A 12,692-nucleotide genomic window follows, 5' to 3' on the forward strand; every position below is an offset into this window, starting at 1 on the left:
TCCCAATCCCGGTGAAGGGGCCATGGGCAGGGAGCCCTCTGCACTCTCTGATGAGAGCAGAGCAGAGTGGGGCTTCATCTCACCTGGCCTGGGGCTGGAGGAAGTCAGCTTCCCCGCTAATGTTGGTCCAGACCCTCCTCCTTCCCACCAGCTAATGATGCTCCGTGACCCTCTGTGGCCTTTATTGTCATTGTCCCTGCTTTAGGGCCACACTCATGAAAGGCAGGGGTGGGGGGAGGGGAGGGCATTGTACAGCACAGTGTGATTGGTAAGTCCTTTGGGGCAGATTTCACTGAGGGGAGAGAGAAGAGGAGGGAGCACCTGAAGTGTGAGAGGGGCTTCTCTAAAGAGAAAAAGAAAGGTGAGGCTGAGGCTTCACTGCCAAGCTCAGCACATCTGCCAGGCTGGGTCCTGACGGTGCCAGAAGTCAAGCACTAAGAGAAGAGGTAGGGGGCGCTGTTCCTTCTCCACACAGGCCTCCTGTGGCCTGACTGCACTCTGACCCTTTCTGTTCCTCCTTTCCTGGCTCTTCCTCTCTCTCTCTCTTCCCTACTTCTCTCCTCCTTCTCCTCCTCTCCTCTCTTCTCTGTCTTCCTTTACAGCCTCCCCCACCCTCCTTCTCTTCCTCCTCTCCCTCCCCAGTGTCAGTGCTGCCCTGGGCCTGGGTAACCCTGGCACCAACCCCTCTCCAGCTTTCCTGTTGCATGGGCCCCTTTGGGTTATTGATGAGCTCGAGATGCAGCAAACACCCTTCTAGGACCTAGGACAGCTGCTGGAATTCATGAGCATAATGGGCTAGACAAGCAGTTATTGCAATAAGTGTAGGGGGAGGGAGAAGCCACTGAGTCCAACTTACATGGGGGCCCCCAGAACCTCCACAGAACACACTGAGGGTCCCTCCTGAGCACGCCCTTCCAGTCTAAGCCCCACACCCTCTGCTTCTGCCTGGACCACCTCAGCCTTGTCACCCTCTTGCCCAGGAGACCTTTAGCAGTGCCCTGGAGGGTGACCTGGGCCATGCCATCTGTCAGTTAGTTACCAGGGACTTCTGGGTGCTCCTGTACACCTCCTGATGGCTCTTCCTGAGGCTTCCAGTGGTGGCTTTCGGATGCACCACCCAGGACCTCGTGAACAGACTGAGGTCCTGCCCTGGTGAAACGGGGTGGGAGTTAGCCTCCACCCCAAATTCTTCATGGTTGACTTAAAGCGAGAAGAAAGACAGAGGGAATGAGGGGTCACTGTGGTTGAGAATTGGAGACACACCTGAAAAGGGGAGCAGGTACCAGAGGCCACTCTCAGGCTGTCGCTGTCTTGCTCGACTGTGATGAGATGGGGACTGGGGTGGGGCATGTGGAGACTTTCAAATTGCCAATGCCAATCTCCCTCAAGCAGCCCAGCCCTTCTCTGGGCCTCCCCAGATCTGATCAGAGTCCACACCCACAGGATGGCTAGTCAGGCTGCCAAGCACTGCAGGCCACCAGCAAGTAGGGCTCCTAAAATTTATGGCTAGACTTTATGACAATGGAAATATTTTTTTAATTGAGGCTTGCACCACCATTACACTGCTAATTTAATTATTCCCTATATTTCATCCATCACCATCTGATCTTCAGGAAGCAAATAGCTTGTCTTCTTGACAAGAAAGCACCAAATTGATGAAAAGTGTGTGTGGGAGGGGCGCTGGGCTATGGTCTGCTCCCCAGGGCTGGACCTCTGGGTGTGCTCGGGGAAGGTGGGAAGCACGGAAAGCAGGACAGATGTCCACTCCCCCGAGCACCCACACACCCCTGAGGACGGTGACCGTCCCCTGCCCTCCCTGCAGCTTCACTGCCACACTGTGAGTGTCACACGTCCAGTAGAGTGAGCATGCACACAGTCAGACATTTATAGACACAGCCCCCAGTACACAGCAAAATGCTGCCCCCACCCACAGAGAATCCGGCGCATAAAGCCATGCAGAGCGAATCCACCCTGGACACAAACACACACAGGCAGAGTCACGCATGGCTGTCTCGCTCAGGGACACTGTCAGGAGGCAGTCTGGATTTCTCACGCTCACTCACGCTGCACAGATCCTTCAGGGATGGGCCCATGGAACATTCTGGGGCTCCAGGCTTGCTTCTGTGTAGGGTTTGGGGCCTCAGCCTGTTCTGTCCTGCCCAGGAGTGAGGGCACAGAAGCTCTCTGCCAGCCAGCCCTGTCGGGATGACCCCTCTGCCCTTGCTGGCTCCAGGATGGCTTCTAGGACACCTTGTCCACGCCCCCTCCCTACCACATGCTGTAGGTGGCATATGTCCATGAGCGTGCGCCACATGGGAGCCTGCAGCGTGGGTTACGGAGGCGCCTGAAGGAGTGTGGCTGCGTGTCGTGTCATTTTCTCCACTTGATTCTTCCTCTCAGTTCCAGGACGCCCCCGACAGCTCCGAGAGCCCTGGGGATGGGAGGACTGGGAGCCACGTGTGACAGCCCCCGGCCTGTCACTTCAGCCATCTCTTGGCCCTGCCCTGGCTGGGATTTCCTAGTAGTTTTGTGCATGTGGTTCTCCTCATTCCGGCTGGAGGGAAGCTCTTTCAGGGCAGTTAACTAGATTTTCTCCTCTTTTTCCCTCTGCTGGGCATGCTGGGCTGGCTAAGGCACAGCTTCTTGACTGGGGCAGTCCTGCTGTCCAGGTGATGCTGAGAACACCTGTCATGTGCTAGGGTGGAGGGGCCCTGGCAATGATGCTGGTGAGCAGAATTAAGCTGGGGGCAGGGGGCTGGGCAGAAACCACAGGGAGGTAACAGTAAATACTGACTGATGAACTGAGTGAATGGGTGGATGCGTAAAGCAGCAGCCAGGACAAGAGCCAGGCATGGGTAGCACCTGGAGGTGGACTACCTGCTGAAGAGCTGGGTGAACGTGAAGGCTGGTGGTGGTGATGGGGGTGGTGCTGCTGGCCGGCACAGCGGTGGCAGCATTGCCATTAGTCATTGTGAAAGCTCCAGGTGCCCAGTGGAGGCCCAGCAGACCCCTGACCCAGCCTGATCAATCCTAATGGAATGGAGCAGAGGGGCAGCCGCCGTAGGGAGCGGGCCACCCGTCCTCCCTCATGTCCCCGTCCTTGTAACTTTGTCAGCTGTCACAGCAGCCCTGAATATGGAGGCTGCCCACCTCAGGCATGTCTGGTCTCATCTGGCCTGCCTGAGCTGCCACCAGACAGGAGATATAGGGAGGAGAGGATAGGGCCCTAACCCACAGCCTGTAGGTGGTGAGCATAAGAAGCAGGCAGGGAGAGGCCTCTTGGCAAAAGGCTCCTGCCTTTAATTCATATTTGTCTCCTGAGGGGCAGAGGGGCAGAGGGGCAGGGACCCCAAACCTTTTCTTAACCATCTAGGACACATGGACACATGCTCAGGCAAAGTTGCCCCTCTCTAGGAGCAGCACCCATGCCTGTTTTGCAGGAATGGACCCTGGCATCCATCGCCTAAGCAGTTCTCTGCTCTTTGGAGTCCTGTAGCAGCAGCAGCAGCGCCTGTTCTGCTGGGTCTGAACGCAGGCTTCGCCCTCCTGGCTCCAGGTAGCCCTTGCCAAGGTCCCATGTGAGGTCTTCATGCTGGAGAGTGGTCCTGTCTTTTGGGCTAGGCACCCTCTATTCCATGTCCCTGTCATTGCTGTGATCTGTTCGTGTGTCTCTCTCACCATCAGACCACACCTTCCCTCGCTTGTCTTGATGCCCTGGCTCCTGGCTTGGTGACTAGGTCGGGGTCTCACTACTGCAGGTAGTGACTTCTTGCCTGAATCCCCTCAGGGCCTTGCATGGAGCTAGCAGTTGTTTTCTGATTGTCCGAGAGGATGCCACCAGGGGTGCACGGCAGGACGCTGAGGGTCTGGGTGGTACTGGGGAGATTCAGGAAACAAGAGAGGCCCAGCTAGGATAAGGCCCTGAGCAGCTTAGAGGCTGCAGTGAGCGTGCTCTGTGCAGACAGGAGTAGGCAGTCGGTGGCAGACATTTTCAGCTTTGGCATTTCACCTGTCTTACCCCACCTTGAGAGCCTGGATCCAAGGCACAGTTGGTCCCAGGGTGGCTTTTAGTGTGCAGGGCTAAGAACCAGTGGGGTAAACCATGTTGTCTGCAACTGGGTCACCAGAACTGAATTCAGGGAGACCCTGGGGCCTGAGAGCCTCTGCTCCCCTCCAATGGGCACTTTTGTGATGATGACTCAGCTTCATGTGCCCATATCTGCTCATCACTGCGGTGCGGGAAGTGGGAGAAAGAAAGGTTTTCCCCCAGGAACAGGCTAGTTCTGGGGAAGAGTTGTGAGCTGGTGATCTGGGGCTAGGACGGGCTCCGTCACGGAGCCAAGACCTAGCTGCACCCCAGGGTACCTCCACGAAAGTCACCCAGAGACATCCCCATTTGCCTCCATTGTTCTGTGCTTGTACTGGGCCATCTTTTGCATGAAAGCACTGTTGAACCCTTCGTATTTATGCGCACAGCTTGTGAAAGACGATGTGGTGAAGCATAGTGCTCGTCAAGCTGGATCTGACCATTGACCACTCTGATGAACTATGAGCCCAGAGCTGAGAGGAGTGGAGCAGAGGCAGGGCTCACTGCAAGGCCACGGGGTCTGCCTTCCTTCAAACAACAGGCTGTTTCCTTCACCTCCGAAGCTCCTTTGTACTCACAAGCAGAGCAGAGATGCTACCTAGTACAGTAGGGCAGCACTCCCTAGTGGGCCATTTAATTCCTGGTCCCCAAAGCACTGAACCCTAATGCTTAAAAACGCATTCTGCAATTCACAAACTCAGATAGATTTGGTTTGTTGTAGGAGACAATTGGCCTGTTGTGCTACTGAGCATGCTTCAGGGGTCCCTCGGGTCTCGGCTCAAAGTCACCTCAGTGGGGGCCTCCCTGCCAGCCCCTCTCATACAGCCCCTTCCCTTTCCCCCCACCAACCCCCATCACCTGCTTCATTCTTATCAAAGCTCTTATCAGAGCCTGCCATTGATAATGTTCACCCTCGGATTATCTCCCTTCCCCCACGTCATTCCATTCCATGGGAGCAGATTTTTTTTTTGTCTGTTCCCTGTGGTGCCCCATACCCAGCCCTGGGCCTGACACCAGTCGATGCCTAGGCACCGTGTGTGGGACAAACTCAGGGATTGCAGGGATAGGGTAGAGGCTGGAGGAGATGGCTCGGTTTCTTTTGGGAAGACCCTGATGCTCTCCTGTTACCTCCTGGTCAAGAGGTGCCCACCTTAGCCTGGCACCCAGTGGGGAAGACTCACCCAGACACAGACCTCCTGATGGGATGTACCTGGCACTTGCTCAAAGCTACTCAGAGCCATGGAAACAGGGCATGGGGTAAAGGTTACACAAAGGAGTTACTCCTTTGTTGCTCTCTAGGGGCCAGGGCCCCACTTTCACCCCAGGAGGGGCTGCTCAGAGACGTGCGGAGGGGGTGGCTTGGGTTTTCAGGAAGCAGCCCTTTGGACACTTGGGCTCAGGTGTTGCTGGGCAAGGCTGGGTTTGGGCTGCCGGAAGTGCTGCAGGGAACTCATTGCTCATGGAGGGGGCTCAGCCAGCAGCCTACAGCCCCACATTCCCTGAGGGTGCCAAGTCCTACAAAGGCATGTGGTGGGGAGAGGAGGTGTGGGCTACACTGGGTGGAGCTGGCTTTTGGAGTTGGGACTTGGGGCCCCAGCCCCAGTACCTGAGTTTCTCTTGGTGACAGGTGCCCATTTAGGCAGATTCCTTCACCTTCTAACCCACAATCCCATCCCCAGTCTGGGCAACCTCTGAAGATGTGGAGCACACTTGGCAGCAACAAACACTACACGCAAATGAAATTAAATAAGTAATATTCCTTTACCAGGCTTTTAAAAAAAAATTTTAAGCAACACCAACAATTGCAAATGCAAAGGCCAAGGGAAAAAAAGGCAAAAACACCCCACCTCCTCCGAGCGGAGCGCCAGCGGCGGGCTCTGGGATTTGCATTACAAAAGCACTCGACAAACAACAACAAATTGCCAGCTTGTCGGGGGCCGCAGGGCGCTCGCGACACCTGGCGTGTTCCTCTGGGCGGCGCAGGGCTCCGGGGCCCGCGGGAGGGACCCGCGGCAGATGCTCGGGGACAGGCCCGGCGGGGGCGGGGCAGCGGGGGGCCCGGCCTCCATAGCAACGGAGCTGTGACCGTGGCCAGAGAGGTGGCTAGGCAACCTCCACCTCCCACTCGGGACAGGCGCGAGGGGAGGGGCGAGGGCGCAGGCCGCGCTCAGAGCCCGGAGAGGGATGAGGGGCGGGAGGCGGGGCCGGTGAGGGACGGAATTGGGCCGCTTTCTTCCTGCTGCTCGGGTACAGCCATCCTGACCTTAGACCTGGCCGGCGCCTACGGGCACACCACGCGGGCACCAGGCAGGCAGTGAGCTGCCCTCGGTCCAGCAGCCGGGCCTCCTCCTGCCCGCGTGTGCGTCCAGACTAGGCTGGGAGGGGGAGCGCGTGATGAGGCAGCGGCCGGCTCCCCCAACGTGAGGCCTAGGCAGATGGCTGGCCAGAGCTAAATTGATTCCTAATGATTTGTGTCTCTCCCCTGCCCGGCAACGGGTAACTTTTCATTAGAGACACAGATGTCTTCATAAGGCGATGCCAGGGCCCTCCCACGGCAGCCCCAGCACCCCTCCACTCCGCTGCAGACATGGGGGTGTCACAGGGGTAAGAGGGTGGGAGGACTGAAGGGTCCAGGAGGAGGCCAGCCACACCCAGCCGTCTGCTGTCTCCAGGATGCAGGTGGCAGCTGCCCACTCCCCCCAGACCACAGCAGCCCCTGACCTGCTCTTGCAGTGGCCGCTGGGGACACCTCCTAGGCCCTGGGCTGTGTGGGCGCTCCAGCATCACTCCCTCTCCCTCTCCAGCAGGCCTGTCTGGTGGCCATCACTCTGCAGCTTCCCTGCCATGCCCACGGCTCCCCCTTGGCCTCCACTCACTGTCCCCAGAGTAAGTTTGCCATGCACCCCTACAGATCCAAGTCTCACCTGTCCACTGGTAACCCTTAAACTCCGTCTAAGGCCCATGGCCATGGGGTTTCCCATATCTGCCTGGGCTTCCATCACTATTTCTGTGCACATATGCCCTCACCATGTCACCTCCACTATGCCACGTTCACTCTCCTTGGCAGAATGGACAAGGGGGCAGAGGCTCACTTCCTCCCGCAGTTCTGTTTTGCACCTCTCTGTGGCACTTACAACCCACGGTCCTGGTGAGAATGTTTTTTTGTGTGCCTCTCCCACCATTTCCTCCTGCACTGCTTCATTGGGTGGGTGATGACTGCTCCCACGACAGGCTGGGCTGTGTGTTAAAGGCCAGGCGAGGTCCCTCTTCTCTCTCCCAGGCTCCTGCAAGCTGCCATCTGAGCTGACCCCTCTGCGCCCTTCCTGTTCCTGCACCACACACTTCACGCATAGCAGGTGCTCATTGGAGGTTTGTAGGGGAAGGGAAGAGCAATAGCTTGGTGTGCACTATAGTGGTTTGTCATTTTGAGATCAGTAGTTCTTCTCTGGGGTCTTCTTGTAAAACACTGAGCCCCTGAGGGGTCAGGTGAGTGAGGGGTCAAGGCTAGGGTCCCCATCTCACAGAGTGAATCTGCCGTTTTTTGCTTCTTGCCGGGGGGTATGACTCTTTCAAGTGGTAGAGATACTGAAGGCCAATCCAAATGACCTCTTGGTTGTTGGGGGCCAGCCCATCTTGCCAGGTACTGAGAACTCCAAACACACACACAAGTACCAGACCCAGTTCTGATGCCCCCACAGGGCAGCCAGAGGAGAAAGGAGGTTGGCATTGGGGCACCCAGCTCCCCATGGTGTGAACTCCGCAGCCTGGGATTCAAAGCCCTCCCAGCCCCCTCCAGCCAGCTTGATTCACCTAACTCCCCTGATCGGAGCCACACCTGCCTTCTTTCTGGCTCCCTTCTTGGACCCTGGCAATTTTGTCTCACTCGCTCTTCCTGGGCATCTTTGGTCTTCACAGGTCCCCTTTGTGATACCCTCCCGATTCTTGCCTGTCTGGGAATATCCAACCCATGGTCCCAGGCCAGGTTAAGGATTCTGTCTTGTCTGTGGGTTCTTTTTCTCCATCCATGAGTACAAGACCACAAGAAGCCTCTGACTTCTCAGATTTCCATCAGGACCCATCAAAGATGCATTTGGATGTGCTTGTGGGATGTGAGGTTGCAAGCTCCTCTGCCTGCTCTGCCATCAGCCACACGCCACGGTGACACCTGGCCTCAGAACTCTTGTGGGGCCTGTGACCACATAGTACATGTGACAGGGCTTGAAGCATGTGTTGTTGAAGATGAGAGATCCAAATTCTTGTCCTAGCTGTGCTGCCCTTTTTCCATCTGTAAATTTTTGGCAATTGAAAACATGCCTCAAGATGGTAGATGGGAATAGGTTTTCAGAAGGATTAAAAACAGACAAACAAAAACAAATAAAAGAGCAGGGTGAATGAGTCACAGATAAAGGCTGATGGGGTGAGCAGCTGTGAGGGTAAGATGTCTCTACTGCTCACAGCTGTGTCCTGTGCAATAAGCTTGACACATAGTAGGTGGTCAGTAAGCCCTGGTTGAGTGAATGCACTGTCTTGCCAGTGCCCTTCTAAGAGGCAGCATGCCTGGACACCGTGGCTCATGCTTGTAATCCCAGCACTTTGGGAGGCTGAGGTGGGCAGATCATGAGGTCAGGAGTTCGAGACCAGCCTGAGGGGGTTTCAACATAGTGAAACCCTGTCTCTACTAAAAATACAAAAATTAGCAGGGTGTGGTGGTGCACACCTGTAATCCCAGCTATTTAGGAAGCTGAGGCAGGAGAATTGCTTGAACCAGGGAGGCAGAGGTTGCAGTAAGCTGAGATTGTACCACTGCACTCCAGCCTGAGTGACAGAGAGACTTCATCAAAAAAAAAAAAAAAAAAAAGAGACAGCATGAATGAGGCGGATGACTGGACAAAACTGGGATCACTCTGAGTCTGTGATTGGGCTCAGTATGGGTTGGGGGATTTGGATTCCTTCCCCCACACCTTGTAGAGTGTGCGCCCATGACCTCAGTCTCACTGACAGCACAGCCAAGCCACCACGTGTGTTCCTCCCAGACAGCCCTCCTAGAGGGAGCCAAGAACCTATCCTTTCTACCTCCCCAGCATCTTCGAGGCACTCACCCTGCTCATATCTTTTGTTTTTCTTAATTAAAGGAGCAAGAGCCAGGATTCCGTCTCAGAGGGTGCAGGCTTGTGTCTGGATGTCTTTATTTTGGCCAGGCTATTGGTGTGCCTGCCTGTGTGGCAGCTGGATGCTGGGCCTCCCGGAGCCCAGGGGGGAGGTGAGCAAACTGCATCTCAGGCCACGTGCCTCCCCATTGCCCCTGTCACCTCCCAGCTCGCCACAAACCCTCATGCCTCCCAGACATTATAAGGACTGCTGCTGTCCTCTCTGCAGATGCAAAGCAGCTATTCTGTGCTCAGCTCTGCTCCTCGACTCTCTGAACTCCCTGCAATGCTTGCACACCCAGCCCCTCACCCTCCATTTAAAAAGCGTGGGTGCATTTGTGCACTGGGCATCTTGGCAGACACCTTATTTATTCAGGGAGATTTGCCAGACCCTGTGGTAGGCCTGGGGCTTGGGGCCAGGCTGGACAAAGCCACGATCCCTGCCCCCCAGGAGTTTCCATTCTAAACTGCAGCTGGGCTGGGCTGGAGCAGGACCATCTGGGTTTCCCTGGGTACCCAGGACCATCTGGGTAGCTCCAGACTTTGGTTTTCTCATCTGCAGATTGAAGGGATTGGTTGGGATCCCTAAGCTGCACTGAGGAGTCCTGGAGAGTCCACGGGTGGGGAGGGATGGAGGCTGGGCAGGCTGGGCTCTGAGTTTCTCCTGGCCACTTCCTCCACAGCTGCACAAGTCATGCTGTCCAGAAACCAGGCCCAGGGTGGACAAACCATGCCTGATGGATGACCAGCTCTTGGCTTACAGCACACTCTATATTTGTAAATGACATTGGCTGTAGAAGAACCTCATTAGGTGGGTATGTTGGCTTTTTATCGAAGAATTGTCTAGTCTCAGCTGGGGTAGAGTGGAGCTGGGGCTCGAACCCAAATCTCTGTCTCTGAGCCCTGTACCTGCCAGGATTCTTGTCCCCAGACCCCGGGGGGCTCCTTGGATGTGCTTTGTGCCAACACAAGGTCAGATCTGCTCTTTCAAGCAGGGGCTCCTCCCACCCTCTATACTGACGATAGGGCTGCCTCCTCCATCTAGTCTCCCCTACCTGGGCCTCGGTCAATGGCAACAGCCATGGCAGTGAGTCTGTAGAGAGGCCCTGAGCCCATCCAGAATGTGAAGGGCAGGTGCTTCAGGGAGGACAGGTGTGTCAGTGAGCTGACGGCCCTCGATGCTGGGAGGGAGGGAGGAAGGAGAGCTTTTACAGCCTGTGAGCCCTTTCCCCATTTCCTTTCAGTAATAGGCCAGGCCAAATTATTTTCTCATCTACAGTTCTGGAGTTTGGAGTCAGAAGGCAGAGGGGTCAGAAAAGTGGGGGAAAGTGGGCAAAAGAGGGCCAGGATGACAGTGACATTCCCGTACTGGGAGGGTGAGTTTCAGGAGGAGAACTGTTCTATTGTGAATGATGACCTTTAGAGAGAAGAAATCTCGCTTGATGGCCTGTGGCCTCACACATGTAGCTGCTCCATGATGTGGCTCTGGCATGTGAGGGGCTTTGAGGGGCAGACATCCTGTTGATCTTGAGGAAGCGCCTGGCCTTGGGCCAATGGGAGGAGGCTTCCTGCCGTGGCCCAGGATTGAGGCCACTGGCCCCTCACAGGGGTCTTCTGCTGAGAAGTAAGGCTGTAGCCCCCTCTCTCCATCTCCACCTCACCCTCCTCCTCCTCCTCCTCCTCCCTGGCCAACAGAGATCCTCCCAAGGAGGCCCATCGGTGAGAGGGCCAGAGACACGCACCAGCCACTGACGCTGCTTGAAGCCCCTGATCTTTGTCTTTCTCCAAGGTGTGGGGATCCCTGAGAGTGGTGGACCTGAGCAGGCAGGGCACTGTGCTTGCAGTCACTCGAGATCGCACCATGGGCCCAGCCACCTTGGACACATCCCTTCACCTGCCAAGTCCTAGGTTCTTCAACTGTAAGATGGAGGCAGCTACATCCCCTCGAGTGGCTTAGGATTTACAGAGATCCCAGGTGTGCATGTAGATTTCAAACGGCCTATGCTTCACACGTAACTGCTTTGTCCTGCCAATTACCTTCCCACCTATGGGTGAGGCCCGCCCACTGCTTCTCACTCTAGGAAACCCCTTTCAGGGAAGAGTTTCTATTGCAGTAGGCACTGTACCCGATGATAGGGTGCCCAAGCTGAATAATGCATGGAGATGCTCACAGTCGTTTTTTGTTTTTTGATCAGAAATACTTGTTGATCACTGCTGTGGTTTGAATATTTGCCCCTTTCCAAACTCATATTGAAATTTTATTGCCATTGTGACAGTATTAAGGGGTGGAACTTTTTTTTTTTTTTTTTTGAGACGGAGTTTCCCTCTTGTCATCTAGGCTGGAGTACAATGGTGCGATCCTGACTCACTGCAACCTCCGCCTCCCAGGTTCAAGTGATTCTCCTGCCTTAGCTTCCCGAGTAGCTGGGATTACAGGCATGCACCACCACACCTGGCTAATTTTGTATTTTCAGTAGAGACAGATTTCTTCATGTTGGTCAGGCTGGTCTCAAACTCTTGACCTCAGGTGATCCACCCACCTCAGCCTCCCAAAGTGCTGGGATTACAGATGTGAGCTACCGTGCATGGCTGCGGTGGGACCTATAAGAGGTGATTAGGTAGTGAGGGCTTTGCCGTGGTGAATGGATTCATGCCGTTATCGTGAGAATGTTCCTCTGAGAGTGGGTTCCTGATAAAAAGGATGAGTTTGCCCCCTTTTTCCTCTCTGCCTCATGCACTTGCTTCCCCTTCTGTTTTTCCTCCTTGGAATGATGCAGTAAGAAAGCCCTCAGCAGATGCTGGCTCCATGCCCTTGGAATTCTCAGCCTCTCCACTGTAAGCCAAATAAGCCTCTATTGTTTATAAATTACCCACGCTCAGGTATTCTGTTACAGCAGCAAAAAATGGACAATGACCATCACCAACACGATGCCTGGTATCCTGTGGTGGCTTTTACTAACTGGCTGGACCACAGTTGCTCTAGAAGGGCCCACATAACAGAAATACAAGGTGCCTGAGATACACCTGCCAGGTGTCCATAACTAGAATCATTTTGTAACAGCTGCACACCTGTAGTACGTGACCTTGCCTAGATTTGGAGGCAGGCAGGCAAAAATGGTGGGTCCACGTGGCAGGTGAGCCTACTGTGGTCCTGATTGAGGAAGACACTTGCCCATCTAACTAGCTATGTGACCTTGGGCAAATCAATTCAGTTCTTTTGGCTCCAATTTCCCCAAGTACACCCTTTTCATGGTCTGCTCTGGCTTGATCATTCCTTGATGTTTTGCTTCTTGCCCATGCAGATGAGCCTCACTGATTTAGGTCCACTGGGAGAGAGATGTCCAGGGAAAAGCAGATGCCAGAGGCAAGCTGGTGAGATGGTTGGTTTTATGTATGGTCACGGCTAGGCTGTAGCATGCACCTTATTTAACCAAACCCCAATCTAGGTGTACAGTCTA

At 55.0% G+C, this 12,692-nt stretch overlaps 1 protein-coding gene and 1 long non-coding RNA gene across 51 annotated transcripts in view; one reads left to right on the top strand and one right to left on the bottom strand.

Annotated features, from left to right (window-relative positions):
- CELF4 (CUGBP Elav-like family member 4) overlaps positions 1 to 12,692 on the bottom strand; it is a 321,515-nt gene that overhangs the window by 145,053 nt on the left and 163,770 nt on the right. The window lies entirely within an intron of this gene.
- LOC118146874 (uncharacterized) lies at positions 6,211 to 10,048 on the top strand. Its single transcript, XR_008475793.2, has 3 exons — positions 6,211 to 6,973; positions 9,220 to 9,347; positions 9,918 to 10,048. It is a non-coding gene; the product is annotated as an uncharacterized LOC118146874 (long non-coding RNA).

Source organism: Callithrix jacchus, chromosome 13 (assembly GCF_049354715.1).
Source record: "Callithrix jacchus isolate 240 chromosome 13, calJac240_pri, whole genome shotgun sequence".
NCBI lineage: Eukaryota > Metazoa > Chordata > Mammalia > Primates > Cebidae > Callithrix > Callithrix jacchus.